Consider the following 22,088-nt stretch of genomic DNA (forward strand, 5'->3'; position numbering starts at 1 on the left):
ATATCTTACCTCTTTCCAATGCAGTCCAATGTTCCTTACACTGGTGGATGGTTCCGACACACCTCTTCCAGGGGATCAACTTCTGGACTTCCCATCCGTCCCTGACAGTCACCACAAACACATCCCTTTGCAGCTGGGGAGTCCACTGTAGTTCACTCACAATCGGGACTGTGGTCCCAGCAGGAGAGAACCCTACACATCAATCAACTCAAGCTTCTTGCTGATGCCAAAGCCCTATGGGCGCTAGGGCTGTTGGAGAAATCCTCCATTGGCCCCTCGAAGTCCGCGGAGGATCGGATCTCCTACCTGCACCTCCAGGAGGAATCCTCGCTGGCCAGATCCTCCCTGCCAGCCAGCTCCAGAGCGCCAGCAATACAGCTGCCATTGCTGTATCGCTGGCTGGGCGGATTGACTGAGGACACAAATGGCATTTGGGACACCATTTGCAGCCGTAAAGGCCTTAGTTTAAGGTAAATGCAGCCATTTGCGTCCTCAGGCAGTAGTCCCCTTCAGCCAGCCATGCGGCATGGCAGCCGTATCTCTGGTACTTTGGAGCCGGCTGGCAGCTCCGCAGAATCGCCATGGAGTGGAGCCAGCTGAAGAGGATTCAGGGAGGAGGAATGGCTCGCCTCCCCCCCCGCGGACCCCCGCCCCGGGACGACAGGTAAGCGTTCCACCCATTCCTAATGGGCACTCAAATGTTGCATCGAGGGGCAATCCATCCTAATCACAACAGATAATACCATAGTTGTCTTTTGTATAAGCAAGCAGGGCGGGATGAGATCCCTCCTCTCCAACTCACTCTCAATTTCTGGACCTGGTATATATGTTGCCACATTACTCCCATTGCCATGCACGTTGCCGGAACGTACCACACTTTTGCTTACTCACTCAGCAGGTCAGGAACCACGCCCCATGAGTGGGAGCTCTCTCCAACAGTCACATTCAAATTCTTCTACATGTGGGGCATCCTGATTATTGACCACTTCGTTACATCACTAAACACAAAATGCCAATCTTTCTGCAGCAGAGTTGGTCATGACTCAGACTCTCTGGGAGACGCTTTCCTTCTTGACTGGGGAGCCACCCTAACTTACACATTCCTCCCTTTCCGTCTACTCACATTAGTGGTAAACAAAATACATGACAATGGGGGTCACTGGTTCTTGATAACCCTATGGTGGCTGAGGCAAACATGATTTGTGACATTTCTCCTCCTGTCCAACCACACTTTTCTCAGTCTCCTTCGCCTCCTGGATCTCTTCACAGTAAGCAAGAGGGAGATCAGGCACCCAAACCTGGAGACTCTATACCTCGCTGCATGGAAAGTGGACAACCTCACCAATTCTCTGACAAGATCCTAGCAGTAATGACTGCTTCACACAAACCTTTTACCTGGGTCTCATACACTGCTAAGGGGAAGGCCTTTCTGAAATTTCTCATACTACCTAAAATCCTGTGGTCTCCCAAGTATATTGGACTTTATTCTTTCTTTGAAATCTAGAGGTTTAGCTCTTTCCTCCACCAAAGTTTAGTTAGGAACCATATTGCCTAATCATTACAATACTGAAGGTTTTTCTCTCTTCTCACATCCTCACATTAAATGGTTCCTTAAAGAACTTGCTAACCTGTATACACCAGCCTCTCTGCCAGTCCTGGCCTGGTGTCTGTTCATGGTAGTGGTTCGATTAACAGCCAAACCTTTGAGCCTGTGGCTACAGCCAACCATAGGCTCCTCACAATGAAAGTGGCTTTCATCATTGCTATTACTTCGGCATGAAGAAGGAAAGAATTATGTGCTCTGAGGCGTGACCAATTGTTCCTAACTTTTCATAAGGATAATGTAGTGCTACAACCAGACTGCTCCTTTCTTCCAAAGGTTGTTCCACAATTCCATTTAACTCAGGATATTGTACTACCAGCTTTCCTTCCTCAACCCCAAAAGGGTCACCCGGTGTCATCACAGCACTTCTCCAAGTGGGTGGTTTCAGCTATACTTCTTCCCTATCAACTGGCACGCTTACTGCCCCCCCTCCACAAGTACAGGGTCACTCAACTAGAGCCATAGCATCCTCTGCTGCTTTCCTCGGAGGTATTTTGCTTGCACAACTGTCACTTGGCTCTATTCTGTGGCACCAACAGCTTATTCTAAGGAATCTGATTCTAATAAACTTAATAAATAGTAGGCTTTCCCCTTCTCAGATTGTGTTTGCACTAGCTTTCATTGCAAATGTTCATGCCACTGTAAAGTTCGTCATGGTACTTTGATTCCATTTTATTGAGCTTCTATTGAAGACTAGTGGTACATCCCAGGGACAGCAGGCATGGCTCTAGCATTTTGAATGATTTCTTCAGTTGTCCCAGGTAGAAGTAGATGTACTACAATGTCAGTATTAAATGTAGCATAATCAATGTGTGTAGCCATTGCACAAGAGTAAGGTGTGCAAGACAGTCATTCCCAAAAGGAAAGATATTTGAGAAATGTCATGCATGTTTACAACTCAGATATCTATAATGGAAGCAATGCAGTTACCACTGAAATCAGAACAGGACCAGATGTAATTTCCTGGCAAAGACAAACATACATGTGTGTGTGTTATATGGATCCTGGTATTAAAACCAAATCTTGCCCTAATCAGTTCGACAACTAGGGCAAGAATACAGGCAACAACAAAGTGACTAGACCCTGGAACTGCCAAATGCTTCCATTAATGTCTATTCTATTCCATTAGTATCTGTTGTGTTTGTGAATTGACTTCTGTATTTGAAGAGTGTCAGCTCAGGACATGTTCTGAGTAGCACATTACATAATTATCTGTGATGTGCTGAGAGTCCACTTCCTGTACTTACTATCCAGATTCACACCCACCCTTTCCATCTCTCTAGAGGTTCAACGTTGTTGTTGCACTACCAATGTCACATTTATACAAGTAAGACTGCAGAAAAGTTACAATAATATTTTCCATTTCAGTCAAGCCCTTCCCTTTCCCTGATAATGCTTTAAGCTGTTTTTTCTTCACCTTTTCAATCCTGCTTATAATTCTTGAAGTTTCATACACATAGAAAGCTAAAATTTGGTACAAATAGCCCCATATAACTTCATTACTAGAAAATATGAGAACAAGACATTTTAACCTCGAGTAGCTGCAAAGTAGGCCTCATAATAGCAAGCCAACGTTCCATCACAGAACAAGTTGAGCCACATGTGGGACAGAATGCATCATGATTTTCCTACACATTGGGAATGAATGGAGTTCCAATTGCAGCTAAGAACGTATCTATGTTTGAAGAATACAAGATATATTCAGTAGATGTGTGAGCTTCATTGGTCTATCAGGATGGTGAAGATACTTATACAACAGATAGAAAGATGCAGCTAGGTGCATAGAAAGTTGACTTATATTGGGTTAGACTCTTTGATCTTCTAGCCCAGTATTGTCTCTGGTTGGTGCAGGCTCTCTAGGGCAACCTAAACTTTTAACAGACAAAACTAGAAATGACAGAGATCAAACCTGGGACCTTCTGCATGCAAAGCATGTGCTTCACCTTTGCGTTGCTGTCCTTTCTCTATTCTCTTCTTATGCTGCCTTCTCCTAGGGATTCACTCCAGCTCAGAGGTCTCCAGTCCAGTGGAGTCATTAGGAGTCACTACCATCATTTGGCTTATATAATTTATTTCAATATATTCTACTTTCAGGGCAGAAAACCCTTTCAAGGCAGCTCGCAGAAATAACATAAAAACAATTTTAAAATGCAAAATACACCTATAAAATATTGAAAGTAAAACATCAGTGTAAAACAACTTAAACCCAGACCAGCAATTTCCCTAAAACATAACATAAATAATAAGTGGAAGTTTAAAAATTCAGTTCTACGTTGTTAGTTAAAAGCAGAGTGGAATAAAAAGGTCTTAAATGCCTGTTTTAAAACAGCTGAAGAGGGGGCCAAACGTACAAGCTGTGGAAGGCAGTTCCACAAAGGTGGGGCCATTACTGGAAAGGTCCTATCTCCTCTTCCTACCAATCTGATCGACCTTAATGTCAGGCTTGTGAACAGGGCTTCTACAGCCAATCTTAGGGCCTGAGCAGGATGATATGAGTGCAGGTGATTGTTCAAATAACCTGGTCCCAAACCATTTAAGGCTTTAAAGCAGGGGTGGCCAACATGTGTTCCTCCAGATATTGTTGGACTGCAACTCCCATCAGCTCTAGCCACCATAGCCAGTGGTGAAGGATAATGGGAGTTGTAATTCAACAACCTCTGGAGGGCCACAAGTTGCCCACTCCTGCTTTAAAGGTAACTAACAGCACCATGTTGGTACATTCTGAGTCACTGCACCCACTGGGAGGAGTGGATGTCAGTTAAGCCTATTGTATACAAGACCATTGCTGAGATTCCTGCACAAAAGGATGTCCACGCACGCATGGATTCTTGTTAGCACTATGATCACTGGCATGAGCTATCCTTCTCTCCCAAATGTTCTCATCAATGCCACCCATTGGCAATATTTTTCAAGCCTCCCATGCGGTGCTGAAGTGACAGGTACCAAAGCAGAAGTGACAATGGAGGCTGGTGTGGTAATAATGGCTACCTGGTGAATAGAGGTACCATGTGAAATACGTTTATGTTGGTGCTGAAAACTGGGTTGAAAGGAGTTTAGAGTGTTGGGGTTCAGCCCTGCTGGCCTTCTTAAGGTCTCAGTTGCCTGCAATCCCTTGCTGGGATGAGTCAATACTCCAGCCAATATCTCCTGCATTATGCTGTCCAAGGTCATGACAGTTCTTTGCATTGTTGAGACCCTGCTTTATTTGACATGCTACAAAACCATATTTCGTGCTTCCAGCCAAGCCAGGACAGGTAGAAGGGATAGATTTAAAGCAATATCAGGAGAAAGCCTTCATTTCTTTCTCTAAGTGGGTATATTTACCTATGCCAGAGGAAACAACAGACTTCATTTCTGATGGTTCATAGTTCCATGGAAATTCATAGAGGGCACAGGTACCCTTGCCTTTCAGGGCTGCTGGTCAGTAATGCACAATGGGGTAATCTCCCTAATCCAGAAGACCAACGCTGGTATAGGTGATGGTGGGGGACTAATGGCAGGCCGAGCCATTATTAGGAACTCTTGAGCCCTGCATGGTGCGGAATGCAGTTCAAAAATAGAATTTAGAATGGAGAACAATAAAGCACTGTCCCTTCTTGGACCATGACTAACCTAACAAAAGTAACAAACTTAGAGAGGGGAAAAAGGACTGAAGGAGAGAGGCAAGGAAGGGAAGCCAGCTAAGTGTTGGATGCTCCAGGCTCAAGATCCTACAAAAGCCTAGCATAGGAGTGTAAGAAGAGCCATGCTGGATCAGACCAAGGGTCCATCTAATCCAGCATTCTATTCCCACAGTGGCCAACCAGCTGTCCACGGGAAACCCACAGGCAGGACATGAGTGCAACAGTACCCTCCTGCCCATCTTCCCCAGCAACTGGTGTACATAGGCATACTGCCTCTGATCCTAGAGACAGCATATAGCCATCAGGACTAGTAGCCATTGATAGTCTTATCTTCCATAAATTTGTCTAATCCCTTTTTAAAGCCATCCCAATTAGTGATCATCACTACATCGTGTGAAGTGAATTTTATAGTTTAACTATGAGCTGTATGAAGAAGTACTTCCTTTTATCTGTCCTGAATCTCCCACCAAATCAGCTTCATGAGATGAGCCTGAGTTCTGGTATTATGAGAGAGGGAGAAAAATGTCTCCTTATTCACTTTCTCCACATCATGTATAATTTTGTGCACTTCTATCATGTCTCCCCTTACTCGCCTTACTAAGCTAAACAGTTCCAGACATTGTAACCTTTCCTCATAGGAGAGTTGTGCCAGCCCCTTGATCCTTTCAGTTTCCCTTTTCTACACCTTTTCCAACTTTACAATATCCGTTTGCGGTGTGGTGAACAGAACAATTCACAGTATTCCAAGTGTGGTTGCATTATAGATTTGTATAAGGGCAGTATGATTTTGTATGTTTTATTTTTTATTCCTTTCCTAATTATGCCTAACATGGAATTTGCCTTTTTCACAGCAGCTGCACACTGGGTCAACATTTTCCTTGAGCTGTCCACCACAACCCCAAGATCTCTTTTTTGGTCAGTCACTACTAGGTCAGATCCCATAGTGTATACTTGGAATTTTTTGCCCCAACATGCATCACTTTACACTTGCTTACACTGGACCACATTTGCCATTTTGATGCCCATTTTCCCAGTTTGGAGAGATCCTTTTGGAGCTTGGTGCAATCCCTTTTTGTTTGAACCATCCTAAATAATTTGGTGTCTTCAGCAAATGTGGACACCTCGCTGCCCATCTGAGCAGGTGTAGAAAGCTAACCTCTGCTTGATCAGAAGGAGTAGCCAGTGCCTCCTACCTAGTAAAGAGCTTTGGAAGTTTCTGAGGATCCTGCAGGGATCCCATTTGTATGACTATCCGGATGACCACTTGAAGAACAGGTAAGCATCCTGTCTCTGGCTGCTTTTCTTTGTTTAAAATTACTTCTTTTAATATTCAGAAGTAATGATAAACTGGTAGATAACACGTGAAACCATTCCAGCTGCAGTTATTCCAGTTCAGTCACCAATGTATGACTATGGAGCTTTTTAGTCTCAGAAAAATCTTTGGCATTTTGGGGAATTTTGCCAAGTTGTTTCTTAGCAGTTAAGACTCCACTAGAGTGCACTGATAGTCTGCAAACATTAAATACCTCATTCTTCAGTCTGAAGACTTTCAGACCAGTGTACAGCAATCAAAAAACACAGTAATAGTAAAATCAGTTTGAAAAGTTGTTAAAAACAGCAGAGCAGGTAAGAGTCACAGCACAAAATATATTGAAAGACTAAGATCTAAAAGTTTTTCGCCAAAAAAAATGAGATTCAGCACTAGGTGAGTCTCCTTGGGGAGAGCATTCCACAGCCATCACAGAATACTGGTAGCTTGTCACCCAAGGAGTTCTAACTCCTTTTCTGTTATAGACCACAATCCAGTTAGTTGTCTAGTTTGCGCAGTATGTACAGCATTGCTTGACAAGCTGCTTTTGAAACAGAGGGGCTTTTTAAACATTGTTTGCAATACACCATAGGATGCTGTACATGGGAATAGGGAGCCAAAACCCCTACTTCATATACACAGGGCTCCCAGACAGGGCTCCAAGCGCACCAGTGAGAAAGCATTGTGCAGCTACTCCATCTTTTCTTTGTTAATGGATTTTTTCAAGTAAGAGGAAAGACAAAAGAAGTGGTGGGAAAACTTGTGCGGGGGGCATTGTGAGTTGAAGACAGCAAAGTCTGTCCCCCCTGTAAAATTCTATGAACAAGACAGGGTGATTGCACCATAAAAGCCTCATCTGGAAGTATCCACATTAATTCTCTGTGTTTGCCCCTTAGCATTGCAGCCACAGCTAGCTTAGTAGTCACTAAGAGACTGAACTATGAGTCAGGAAGATCACAGTTCAAATCCTGCCTCTTCTAGAACTCAGTAGGTAGCCTTAGGCAAGCCACAATCTCTCGGCATCAGTTCTCCCATCTGCAATATGAGAATAATACTCCTCATCTACCTTGCAGGGTTGTTGTAAGGATTACAAAATAATCTGTGTGAGCTTCTTTGAAAATTTGAAAGTGCTATATAAATTATTAGCTCCATATACCTGACTCATAAGTGGTAAAGGTCCTACCATCCTGGAGTCAAAAAAGCTCAATTTTTAGCAATACATATTTGAGCTGGATTTCAGTAAACATTGCTAACTGCAAGAATGGTTGGACAGGTTTTTCACATGAAATCTCTTTCCTTGGAGCATTTTTTATTACAATAACCTGCCTTGTCCTCAAAGGCTCATAGTGAGTAACAACTCTATAAAAACAAAAAGTCAGAAGTAGTTATAAAACATTTCAGATATCATTTAGACTGTGTTTTAAAATATATTACCACATTTGCCTCCCAACTTTCTTCCAAACATTTCAGGGCAATGCACAATTACCCGATGAGACAAGTAAGCAATAATGACTGGCCCCAGGAACCCAGTGAGCTTTATTGCTAAGTGGGGATTTGAACCCAGTGTCTGAGAAGCTTCCACCAAGAATGCCTCTTTGTTAGCCCTTGTTTTACTGATTTGTTGTATGTATGGAATGGTTCGGAGGATGCTGTTGGTTGCTCTGCAAGATGGTAGTGACATGTAGGGGTAGAAGTAGGTCATTTATTTATTTAACACTTATAAAATACCCAACATTTTCTAAGCCGTGTACAGATATTGAAAGATGAGACAGTCTCTGCCCACAGGCTCACAGTCTAATCGACATTAAGGAAAAGGAACGGGGAGGCAAGAGTAGGAATAGGATAATCTGTCAAGCTCAGTTTCACTCAGGTTTTCAGTTTTCCATTGCTAAGTCTGTTCTGTCTAGGCTGACCATATGTACCGTTTTAAATGGGACAGTACCATTTTTTTCTTATTTCCCAACCGTCCTGTCATTTTAATATAAATGTCCATTTTGTCCCGTTTTTAATTTTTTGTAAAAAACTGAACACGTTTATCTATGCTAATCAATGCGTGCAGTAAAACTACTAGTGTTACGAAAGGGGAAGTTCCATTTACTTTATCCAGTCAGGACCAGGCTTCTTGAGCTAGCGACGATCAGACGCCGCCCCTTGCTTGTCTGCAGTGGCGGGGAATTGAAGAGGCGGTCGCTAAGCCCCATTCAGCGTGTGGGAGCCAGGAGGGTGAGTCTTACTGTTATTTCTACCATCATTCCCCCTATAGAGATTCTTTCTGCCCTACATTCAGTTTGATTCGGACTTTTCAGACTCATATTTCGGTTCAACAGGCTGTTAGCTATTTTTTTTATTACAGCGGAACTCTCCGGTGGGACATTAGCATATACCAGCATGTGATAGCAGTCGGGGTGTTCATTCCTTTTTTTTTTCTTTTTGGTGTATGTTTATGATTTTTTGCAGTCTGACCACTGCAGTCCTGCATTAGAGTGTTCAGTGTGGTATGCCATACAGATTTGCTTACTGCTCATGTGATATTTTCTAAGTATTTTATATATGTATATTTATGAGTGGTTTTTTGTGTGTATATGCAACAAATTAGTGTTATTCATTTGCGCCCCTTTCCATGTTCTTTTGCAGTGAGTTAAGTTGTTTTTTAGGTCTCTTATAGCCTGAGAGACCACAAAGGGAGCTGCAGTTGTTTTGTGATATTGTGTAGTACGCAATAGGAAGTACAGCACCTGTCAAGACAGTATTTTCTGTTATGAACGGTATGTGGTCAAAGGAGAAATCTAGATTAAGTGTTGAGACAATGAGGGCTATGTTAGTTGTAAAACAAAATTGTTTCACGGAGTGTGAGAAGTTTTATGATAAGGTGTTGAAAGACTGAAATTTGCTGCATAAGATTACTTCATCGGAGAAATATTCATGGTACGATCGTGATGAAATACAGTCCCCCTCTACGTCTACCTAAATTTTTGTATGAGTTCTGTCACTGAAGAATAATTGTTAGCCCAGTATGTTCATGTAATAAAACTTTTGTTATTGTCTTACTTTTTCATGAATACGGAATATTACATAACCCCGTCCCGTTTTTGTCATCCCAATATCCTGTTTTTGTCTCAAGGAAATATGGTCAGCCTAGTTCTGTCCCATTTCTGCATTGGATTGTGATTTTTTTAATAGTCTACATGAACATTTGTGCATATTTTAATGCGCTTTTTTCAAAATGTACAGAATGTTGTGTTCACAGTTTCAAATGGATGTATGTGTTTTTGTGCTCATTTTTTCAAATATATGTTTTATTGTGTGTGGACTTTATTGCAAACTTCATAAAAGTACAGATTTTGCATTCCAGTTTGTGTTCAGGTTCAAGGAATGAGAATTTGGTAAGCTTGCATTGAATCACGAAGCAAACAAACTTCCCTAAGGAAGAGGAAGGCAAGCATTGGAGTAGCTCACTGGCCAGTGGATGAGGCCAGGTTGGTCTCCATCTTACCATGATGTTTTTCTTGGGAGGCAGCAAGTTCAGCCTTCCAGTGGCCCTTGGTTCCCTGGTCGGTGGATGAGGTGAACGTCCATGATATACAAAGCCCAAATTATGAAGGCTTAGTGTATGGAATCTTTCCCCTTCCAGAGGGTTTGATCAGACAACCTTTGAGGTCCTTTCCAATCTTTCTGGCTGAACATCAGGAAAAACTTCCTGACTGTTAGAGCAATACGACAATGGAACCAATTACCTAGGGAGGTGGTGGGCTCTCCCACACTGGAGGCGTTCAAGACAAGGCTGGACAGCCATCTGTCAGGGATGCTCTGACTTGGATCCTGCATTGAGCAGGAGGTTGGACTCGCTGGCCTTGTAGGCCCCTTCCAACCCTACTATTCTATGATTCTATGATTGTGATTTCAAAGTGGGTCTCTGCATGCATTACAGAAAACCACTTGTCTGTTAATCCAATAGCTTTTGCTTTCCCCACCACACAATTTTGCTGCTGTCATGTTACATATGAATCCAGGGTTGATTCAGAGGTCTGTATTTGAAAAAGAAAAAAAAAGCCATGAACAGTTGTTGTCTTGTTTGTTGGTAAATGTGTGAAAGTTACAACCTTGAATTCAAAATAGTTGTACGAAAACTTCTTCATTCCCCCCTAATGTCAGAAATATAACATGGCTTCTGCAATATTACATTTGCTTCTAACTGTCAGTTTATGGAGCAGCTGCCAGGTGTTTCTCAACTGGCTTTGCTACCTATCTTGGGAATAATACCATAACGTACCATCTGGCTGAGATCAAGATACAAGCGCTTGACCTCCACATATAGTCCCCATCAAGTGCTTCATTCAGAGCTGGCAATATGATCAGTACCCAAACATATTGTCCTGTGCAGCCTTGTTATTTGGCAGCACAGAAATGTTCTTTAAATAAACTGAACTCCACCAGGCTTGTCAGACAAATAGGGGCATACGGAGATCTTATTAGGCCTGCACTCTCATGAAATGTGATAAAATTGTATGAAAAGCAGAAACTATCAAAGTTAGTTTTTGAACCGCATGTAAGGAAGTCCCAGTGTCCTAGACCTTGTAAGTTCCCTTCTTCCTCAAGAGCAAAGTAAGCTTTAAAAAAACAACAATTTACTTTGAGGAGGCATTCAGGAGTTTTCCTTTGTCAGGTCTGATCTGTTGGTTAGGGAAGAACTGATGTAAATGGTCATGTTCAGATTACTGAAAGGCGCAGTCCTATGGTTTGTGCTCTGGCTACTTGTAAGCCGCCGAACTCAGAGGCTTACAAGTATCCAATGCAGAGAGGGAGGTGCCTTGCACCTCCCATACTGCATTTTAGCTAGACTGGCGATTTTGCCTGTTTAGCGGAGGCTTCAGGGACGGGGAAGGTAGGAGGCTGGGATGGCGACAGGAAAAGGCTTAAGCCAGCTGCCCCAGCCCCCCCCCCCCCGGAACGCCTTCTTTCTCCCGTCTCTGTGCTCCATTTACCGAGTGTAGAGAGGCAGCCAGCGTGGTTCTCTCCGTGCCGGCTACGAGGGGGAGGGGGCAGAGAGCATGGTTTCCTGGCTCTGAGCTCAGAGCCCTGTCTTTGAGACAGAAAACGGAAAAATCCTATGTCCCCTAGATGCTGTCTAGGGGACATAGGACTGCTCCTTAAATCACTAAGAGCTGATTCACACCTGACATTTTGAATTTGGGTCCAAAAAGTGGCCACATTTAAAACAGAAAAATACACATTCGAGCACCATCAATTGTGAGCATTTAAATGTACATGCGTTGCTCACAATTGATGGATATCATCATTGTTTTTTGTCACTTAAATCTGGGTGTTCTTTTTGTGTCAGTGTTCCAAAAACTAAACTGTGAATTGGCCCTAAAACTACTACGATGCTTCCTATTGCCTTATTTAAAACTATTTACAGATTGTTAGGAATGCATGACTTTGAATAAATACAGTACATGGCTGTATTGAACATCTATAAGATCTTTGTTTGGCATCAGCATTCATTGGGTGCTAATGACTATCTCCATTATGGGTATGATATTGGAGTATATACTATATCCATGGTGTGGTTATATATTTGTGTGTTCACAGTTGTCTGCAGCATAGCCCATTGTACTGGGTGAAAGTTGTGTTTCAGTGTAATCTTGTGCCTGAGCGGGACTGCAATTGTCAAACAACCACTATAACTATGAAACTGAGCTCAACACCCTTCAGAGCTTTTGTGCAAATTTTACCCAATATCATGTACTTTCCCAGTCTGGTTGATCATATAAGTAATATTCATTTATTTTGATTTTCATTAATTCACCAATTCACATCCTAGTAAAACTAAGGAAATAAGTATAAACAAAATTTATCACAGTGAAATTTACATCGCATTGTTGAATATATCATTTCCCTCAGTATAGTCTGATCAGTGCTGGATGAGAGACTGCCTGGGAACCCCCTTGTATGACATCCATGTAGGAAAGGAAGGATAACAGTGAAGTAAGGAAATAATTTTTCTTTCTTTACAATAAGCATCAGGTATTGTTGGGAAAGCATTTTAATCCTGAATGCAAATTGATTGTGTTGGGTTCTGGAGGTTTCTGCACGTGTTTGGAATTTTTTCCCCTTTTTTCCTAAATGAAGACAGCAAAAAGGAGGGTTGCATTGTATTTAGAGAAACAGAGGAAGCAGAATTTTTCTCCTGCCAAAACAAACATCCGCAGACTGGTATAGTCTACACATTTCAATGCGTGTGAAAATATTTGGTGTCACAAAGTGACTTCCTCCAGTGATTTAATAATGAGATTGTGAAGAAAGAGGAAATCACAACTATTTTAGTAATTGAACAGGAGCAATTTGTTTATGAATATAATTTCCTATCTGACACATTCAGCTCAAGAGTAAGTGTTTCAGGAACGGGAGAGGGATATGAACATGTAAAGCTGCCTTATACTGAGTCGATTGGTCCATCTAAGCCCATACTGTCTGCTCTGATGGGCTGTGGTTTTCCAGCATGTTTTGAGTACAGTAAGCAACTACTGATATACAAACATATAGAAAAACACATACAAGTTTTTATTTTAAGAAAATGGAAGGAAAGGAATAGAAACAAATGGATGGAGGCATGCCTTCCCCCATTTACATTAGGGGTTGGTATACTGATACAGCCACTTGTTAGTCCTTGTTTACAGACCAAGTAAAGAACTATTATTCAAGAGTGCCACTGAAGAAGGATTTATTATGAAATGTATTGCTCCTAATACACATTTCCCTGTCCACCTGTAAGTCTCCTCCCTGTTTCTTTCGAAGGAAATCTCAACCAATCTCCATTTTATATACAGTCAGGGCCAGAAATATTGGAACAGGGATAACTGTTTTGGCAGTTGGCCTCTGTACACCACCACATTGAAGTTGGAAGGAAACGCACCCAGATGGGAGCGAAGTCAAGACTTTCAGCTGTAATTCAAGGGGTTTGACAAAAGTGGGGCACTAACCATTCAGGAAGTACAGCCAGTGGCATACACACACACCCATCGTTGGTGGCTCATAAGTAATGGAACAAACCAACATCATGTCAAACTTAAGGATTGCGTTTAATACCTGGATGAAAATCCTTTGCAGTCAATGGCTGCCTGAAGTCTGGAACCCATGGACATGACCAAATGCTGAGTTTCCTCCCTCGAGATGCTTTGCCAGGCCTTTACTGCAGCTGCCTTCAGCTGCTGCTTGTTTGTGGGTCTTTCTGCCTTCAGTCCTGTCTTCAGTAAGTGAAAAGCATGCTCTATTGGGTTGAGATCAGGTGACTGACTTGGCCATTGAAGAACATCCCACTTCTTTGCCTTGAGAAACTCTTGGGTAGCTTTTGCTATATGTCTTGGGTCATTATCCATCTGCAATATGAAGCGGCGTCCTATCAGTTTGGCAGCATTTGGCTGAATCTGAGCAGAAAGTATAGCCCTATACACTTCAGAATTCATCCTGCTGCTTTTATCAGCAGTCAGGTCATCAATAAAGACCAGTGACCCAGTTCCATTGGCAGCCATACATGCCCTGCCTCCTTACACTGCCTCCACCATGTTTGACAGATGATGTGGTATGCTTTGGATCATGAGCTATTCCTTCTCCATATTTTTCTCTTCCTATCATTCTGGTACAAGTTAATCTTGGTTTCATCAGTCCAAATCTCTTTCCAGAACTGGGCAGGTTTTTTTAGGTGTTTGCTGGCAAAGGCTAATCTGGCCTGTCTGTTCTTGAGCGTTAACAGTGGTTTGCACCTTGTTGTGAAGCCTCTGTATTTACATTCATAAACCGTCTCTTGACTGTAGATGTTGACAATGACATGCCTACCTCCTCAAGAGCGTTCTTGACCTGGCTAGATGTTGTGAAAGGGTTCCTCTTCACCATGAGCAGAATTCTGCGGTCATCCCCTTTAGTTGTGTTCCGTGGTCTTCCAGGCCTTTTGCTGTTGCTGAGCTTGCCAGTTAATTCCTTCTTTTTCAGGATGTTCCAAAGTGTTGTGTTGGCCACTCCCACTGTTTTTGCTATTTCTCTGATGGGTTTATTTTGTTTGGACCTCATGTTGGGAGTTCCAGTGAACAGCTACCAAATGCAAATGTAACACTCAGAACCACCTCCAGGCCTTTTATCTGCTTGATTGGTCATGGGATACCCAGGAAACAGGTCACACCTGGCCATGCAGCTCCTTGTCAGCCATTCATTCCATTACTTATGAGCCACCAATGATGGGTGTTTGTGTGTATGCCACTGGCTGTACTTCCTGAATAGTTAGTGCCCCACTTTTGTCAAACCCCTTGAATTACAGCTGAAAGTCCTGACTTCGCTCCCATCTTTCAACTTCAATGTGGTGGTGTACAGAGGCCAACTGCCAAAACAGTTATCCTTGTTCCAATATTTCTGGCCCTGACTGTATGTGTTAGAGAGGTTAGGCTAGAGGCAGACAATAATTTTTTAAGAGAGTTAAAATGATTTGACATCACTTCCCATAATGTCACTTCTGGGCAAACAGGTTTGGCAGGTTTTTGCTTTCTGTTTTAATGTGATGTGCACTATGACTAGTAATCTCTTTTTCAAAGTACCTTCAACTCTTTAAAAAAAAACCTATTGTCTGTTCTTGATTACAAGCCTAATACCTGGCTGCTGAACATACTTGTGTATTCCACTGGTACTAACTCTGTTCTGTATAAAAAGTAGACTTCATTAACATCCATAGGTACTGTCATCTCTGGGAAAAAAGTTGACTATTTATTCTTTCATAAGCAACTTCCTAGTTCCCTATTCACACAAGCTTCGAACCATGTCTACACTTGGCAAGTCAAGTGGAATCACACTCACCCTTCCCACCAGGTGTGCCTGTCCTGCATCTTATGTTCACGACATATGAATAGTGTCCATGTTTGTAGCATCCCACGAGGATGGTTCCAATCTGCAAAATCATCACCTCGCTTTTCTCAGGTAATAGTTATATGAATAGAGCCTACACATGTCGAACTCTCGTTAGTTGACGATCTGTGCCTGGAGATGACTCTGCTACAATAGAAATTATTTGCTCGCAAGTAGAGAATGGGTAGACTACAAAAAGGGCACAACTAAAGCTTGTGATGGACCTATTAAATGAAATCTGCACATTTTTACTTTTGTCGCTGTTCTTGGAAGCCTACATTTTCCTGATAACCTACATTTTCATGGGAAAGCATTTTGACTCATTCTCCAATAATGCATCTGATTTAGGAATGTCATGTTGTAGCTCTAGACATCGCTATTTCCTTTTGTTGTCACTCTTTTAAGCAATTCTATCTGCATTACATCAACTGATCTGATATGGGCAACATAGACTTTTACTAGTTGAAATTCTGGACTGTTATATAAGTGAATATATGCTATAATGCAACATCACTATCTCATAGCCTGATTTAGAATGCACTTTTGTTTATTTTGGGTAGCATGGGTAACTTATTTTGGTCTCCAAATCTGATAAAATGTATGGTGCTTCATATAAATAAATGAAATAGCTAAATATATTTGTGGAGTAGAAATGAGACAGCCTTCTGGTTTCATTGGAGTCCCAAGTAATGATTAAAGAAGCTCTGGTGCCATTTCTAATGAAACCATGGGAGCCTGATCATTCTTTCCAGCGAAATTGTAATGGCTTCGGCCGTATGAAATGGTCTGACTTGGGATTGGCCCCATGTAAAGCAGTCAGTGTGAATATTTTAAAATGCAGGAAGGCGATCTCCACCACGTAGTATCAGTTTCATCCGTGTATTTTATGATATAATGAATGGTCCCCATTACTCAGTTTTGGAGGGTTCGAAAGAGAGAAAGTCAGAGCAAATTTGGTCAAATTGGACAGTGTGGAATTATGTACACTATCCCCCAACATACAATGCTTGTTTCATCCATGTACCTTATCTCATAACTATTGGCCCTGGAATGTGGCTTTGTGGGGCTACCATCCCCTAAACACCCTAGCAGTTGCTCATAAGAGTTGCCGTTTTGGAGATGCCACAACCTTTGTAAGGTGTCTTGACAATCAAGTATTTTGTATCTTATGATGTAAGTATTTTAACACTGGCTGTTGGACAATATGTTTTTGTTGTTGTTGCATAATGAGAAACCCACCTAATAACTCTAGAAAGCTGTCTTTTAAAGTGCTACCAAAAATGAAATGACTGCTGAGAACAGCAAATTATCTGTTGCACTCGGCAAAGGGTATTTATAACAAAGTTTGGATGGGAAATTGCTTCAGATAATATTGTTAAGGCTTGATTTCTTTATAAAAGAAGCAGCCAGCCATAACAAATTATTTTCAACATCTATTGTTTTGCTATACTCCAACGTGAAACAGAAACACAATGTTCTTTGTGCTTTTGCCATTTACATTTTGCCTTCTAGAATTACCAAGGTTGACATTAGCAAACCATGTTTCACCAATTCTGTGACCCAGTGTTGAACTATACACATTTTAATAGGCTTGAATTGCTGGTTTTAAGTACGCTTTTCAACTTCTTCTCTATGTTTGTGAGTGCATAGCACTTAGCTAACAGTATAATGAGCGATGTGTGGGATGTAGGTGTGGCTGGCCAAACCTCCGTTATTGAAACAGTGCACTCAGTGTTTTTATCCTTTTCTTCAAAGATTAAAGTAATTTCTTCCTCTGTACAAGATGCCAGTAAAGAGTATACAGTGGTGAGAAAAAGTGCGTGAACCCTAATGAAAATGAGGGAAATTCCATAGTTTTACCATGATAGTCTTTGTGAATCAAAACCAGTCCTTTTCTAAATATCCAATAGGGTTTATATTAACCAATTTGTTGTCTTGTGAAATAAAACAATGTATAAATTAGGCAGAGAATGAGTACTTAAGAGTCAGGGTATGTGCAAAAGTAAATGAACCTCTGGTCGCATTAGCTCAATGAAAGGGAATAATTAGAAGCAGGTATTTAAGTAATTAGGTAGATCTTCAGGGGTGAGTTTGGGAGGCCCCACCGTATAACAGGATCAGAAACTTTGTGAGGTTGGTCTTCAGCATTCGGTTGTGTGGAAACACGTCATGCCACAATCAGAAGACATCTCCGAGGACCTCAGAAAAGCAGTTATTGCTGCTCATCAGTCTAGAAAGAGTTACAAAACCATTTCTAAGGATCTAGGGCTCTACCAATCCACTGTCAGACAGATAGTGTACAAAAAAAGAAGGTTCAAGACCACAATCACTCTCCCCAGGAGCAGTCGGCCTACCAAAATCTCTCCAAGAACAAACCGGCACATCATCCAAGAAGTCAAAAAACACCCCAGAGTATCTTCCAAGGATCTGCAGGTCACTGTCACTTTGACTAATGTGAGTGTTCATGCCTCAACAATCAGAAAAAGTCTGAACAAGAATGGTGTTAATGGGAGGATAGCCAGGAGGAAACCACTGCTCTCTAAAAAGAACATTGCTGCCCATCTGAAGTTTGCTAGAGATCACATAGATGATCCCTCAGACTTCTGGAATGATGTTCTCAGGACAGACAAGTTAAAGGCAGACCTTTTGGCTTCAATGAGAAATGTTACGTTTGGCAAAAACAAACACCGAGTTCGAACAGAAGACCTTCAAGATGGTGATGGGAATGTGATAGTTTGGGCTTGCTTTGCTGCCTCAGGACCTGGATGGCTTGCTGTCATTGACACAATCATGAATTCTGCAGTATACCAGAAGATTCTAGAAGATAATGTCAGGCCATCCATCTGTGAGCTGAAGCTGAACTGAAAGGGGATCATGCAACATGACAATGATCGTAAACATACAAGCAGATCTACAAAAGAAAAAAATCCATAGTTTAGAATGGCCTAGTCAAAGTCCGGACCTAAACCCCATTGAAATGTGGCAGGACCTGAACTGAACTGCTCATACAAGGAAGCCATCAAATGTCACTGAACTGAAGGAGTACTGTAGGGAGGAATGGGACAAGATTCCTCAAAACTGATGTGAGAGATTGACTAACAGTTGCAGGAAACTTCTTACTTGAAGTCATTGCTACTCAACGGGGTGCCACCAGATACTGAATCTAAAGGTTTACATACTTTATCACATGTGGATATTGAATATTGAATCAGTTGTGAATAAATAAATGTTGAAAAAGCATGTTTGTGTCATTTGTTTAATCGGGTTATCTATAGTTCTTTATCTAGGATTATGAGTTAGATTAAGATCTAATATCATTGTATTTATTTATTTATTTCTGTACCACCCAATAGCCAAGCTCTCTGGGCAGTTCACAAAAATTAAAACTACAAGTACAGCATAAAACAATATAAAATATGAAAGCTTAAAACCACAATATAACAGTACAACCAGAATAAAACCTAGCAGCAATGCAGAGATTTAACATACAGATTTAAAACACCAGAGCTAAAAGACTAGGAAGCTAAAATGCTAAAATACTGGGAGAATAAAAAGGTCTTCACCTGGCGCCAGAAGAAGTACAATGTAGGTGCCAGGTGAACTTCTTTAGGGAGCTCATTCCACAGCCAGGGTGCCACAGCAGAAAAGGCCCTGTTCCTGTTAGCCACCCACCTCACTTCCTTTGGCAGGGGCTCATGGAGAAGAACCGCTGAGGATGATCTTAGGGACTGGGCAGGATATATGAGAGGAGGTGACCCTTCAGATAACCTGGCCCCAAGCCGTTAAGGGCTTTGAATGTTAATACCAGCACTTTGGATCTGGCCTGGAAATGGACTGGCAGCCAGCACAGCTAGAAAAGTACTGGCATAATATGAGCTTGTTGGCCAGTCCCTGTTAACAGTTTTGCTGCCCTATTTTGGACTAACTGAAGTCTCTGAACCATTTTCAAATGCAGCCCTCCATATAATGCATTGCGGTAATCCAGACGAGAACTTATCAGAGCATGGATAACTGTAGCTAAGCTATCTCTGTCCAGATAAGAGCGTAGTTGGTATACCAGCCTAAGCTGATAAAAAGTGCTCCATGCCACTAAGTTCACCTGTGCCTCAGGTGATAGTTCTGGATCCAAGAGCACCCCCAAACTACGAACCTGATCCTTTAGGGGGAGTGCAACCCCCTTCAGAACAGGTTGAATATCACCTAGCCGGGCAGACGAACCACCCACTAACAGTACCTCCGTCTTGTCTGGATTGAGTTTCAGTTTATTAGCCCTCATCCAGTCCATTACCATGCCCAGGCACTGATTCAGAACAGTCACTGCCTCACCTGGTTTTGATGTAAAAGAGAGGTAGAGCTGGGTGTCATCTGCATATTGATGGCACCTGAGCCCACACTTCCAGATAACCTCCCCCAGTGGTTTCATGTAGATGTTGAACAGGATAGAGGATAAAACAGAGCCCTGTGTGACCCCAAGGCATAATTGCCATGGCACAGAGCAATAATCCTCCAGCACCACCTTCTGGAATCGGCCATCCAAATAGGAACAGAACCACTGCAGTGCAGTGCCTTCAATTCCCAACCCAGACAACCTATCCAGAAGAATACCGTGGTTGATGGTATCAAAAACCGCTGAGAGGTCCAGGAGAATCGACAGGGTCGCACGCACCCCTGTCCTTCTCCGAGCAGAGGTCATCCCACAGGGTGACCAAGGCAGTTTCTATTCCAGAACTAGGCCCAAAGCCCGAGTGAAATGGGTCTAGATAATTTATTTCATTCAAGAGTGCCTGGAGTTGTCCTGCAACCACCTGCTCAAGCACCTTGCCCAAGAAGGGGATGTTGGCCACTGGCCTATAGTTGTTACCATCCTCCCGGTCCAGGTTAGGCTTTTTCAGGAGTGACCTGATTACCACCTCTTTTAAAGAGGCCAGCACCACTCCCCCTCTCAAGGAGGAATTTACAACCTCTTGGACCCAGCCAGACATCCCCTCCCTGTTTGATGTAATAAGACATGAAGGGCAAGGATTGAGCACACAGGTGGTCGGCTGGACTTGGTCAAGCACCTCGTCTGCATCCTCTGACCTCAATAACTGAAACTCATCCCATAAAACTGGACCAGACAGTGCTCTGGGCACCTGTACTAATGGAATGGCATTAATCGCAGTGTCCAGTTCATGACAAATCCATTTTAGGTTGGAAATATATGACCCTAAGGGGTTCACAAACTTTATCTCGCCGCTGTAACTTCACAGGCTGAAAATGAGTTGCCACATTCATTCTTTGAGCACAATCCAGTAAAGGCTTGGGATATTTCACATTATATGTGGGTGTATTTTTATATAATAGTTCGGTATACACTTAAGATGATTTTACACCTAAAAATCTAACATGTGAATGTGACCAATATGCGTATGCAAGCATGAATATCATGGCAAACCCAAGTTTCGTGCCATGCAGTGTGCGAAACAACCTAAGCCCCAAATAAGTCTCTTTGGAATTGGTTGAACTTAATTTGATCACAGTTAAGTCACTAATGGCACAATCCTATGTGGATTGCCGGCAGCCCCCGAACTTGGAGGCTGCTGAGTATCCAATGCAGGGCAGGAGGACAGCAGAGGCAATCTTCACCTCTGTGCTCCAGCAGCACTGCATTTCTGCTAGATGGGTGAGTTCACCTGTCTAGCAGCAGCACCTCAGAGGAGGAGGGAAGGAAGCTGGGGCAGCTGTAGGATATGTTGTATCACAGCCACCCCGGTCTCTGCCCTGCCCCCAGGAACACCCCCTTTTCCCCATCTCCATGCTCTGTTTTCCGAGCATAGAGAGGTAGCCAGTGCCATTCTTTCAACACTGGCTATGAGGGGGAGGGGACGGACAGCGTGATTTCTGACCCTGGAGCCAGGAAACCGAACTATCCTATCCCCCCCGGCGGGGGCATAGGATCACTCCCTAACTAGCTTTTGTTGAATTGTGTCATCTTCACACACACTTCCATGAGGATAACATTCTCCTGTGGGAGTACCACAGACTTCTGCGTCCTTCTGTTTCCTGCAGTGCAAAAAGGGGCACCTTTAGAAGCAGGGGAACAGCCAGTGCTTTTGCAACATTCCCATGAACCAGCCTTCTCATCCTGAGTGCCCTCCAGTTTTTTTGGGTGACCACTCCCAGAATTCCTGACCATTGGCCATGCTGGCTGGGGCTGATGGGAGTTGAAGTCAAAAACATCTGGTGGGCATCAGGTTATGGCAAGCTACTGTAAAGTATTGTTTGCTAATTAGGTTAAAACATACATTTTCGTGCTTGGCATCAGTTTTAATGCTGCTCTTATTGATGGTTGAATTAGCCAGGATCTTCAAGAGAGTTGTCAAGCCTGGTTGAAGACACTAGAACACTCTGAAAGAACATTCTTCTTCATCGCTCCATTTTATTTATTTATTACATATGTATCAAGGTAGCCCAGATGGGGTTATCCTCACAGCATCTTGTCAGAGAGGTTAGGTTTAGAGAATATGCCTTTCCCAGCACCTTCTAGGGAGCTTCATGACTGAGCAAGGATTTGAACTTGGGTCTCTGTGGTCCAAACACACATTTCCCATCCCATACTTTGTTGAGGGCTTGGTTACCATTCCCTTAGCTAACCTCTTTGGGTCTCACTGTTTTGTCTTGTTTGAGT

The 22,088-nt window shown here is 42.6% G+C and overlaps 1 protein-coding gene and 1 long non-coding RNA gene across 5 annotated transcripts in view; one reads left to right on the plus strand and one right to left on the minus strand.

Annotated features, from left to right (window-relative positions):
* The window catches only part of COBL (cordon-bleu WH2 repeat protein), a 209,363-nt gene that overhangs the window by 133,329 nt on the left and 53,946 nt on the right, over nucleotides 1-22,088 (plus strand). The gene's annotated exons all lie outside the window — the stretch shown is intronic.
* The window catches only part of LOC146344583 (uncharacterized), a 111,193-nt gene that overhangs the window by 15,896 nt on the left and 73,209 nt on the right, over nucleotides 1-22,088 (minus strand). The window lies entirely within an intron of this gene.

This window comes from Heloderma suspectum, chromosome 5, assembly GCF_057233095.1.
Source record: "Heloderma suspectum isolate Gila_16-S chromosome 5, 16-S_ref, whole genome shotgun sequence".
In the NCBI taxonomy this organism is placed as follows: Eukaryota; Metazoa; Chordata; class Lepidosauria; order Squamata; family Helodermatidae; genus Heloderma; species Heloderma suspectum.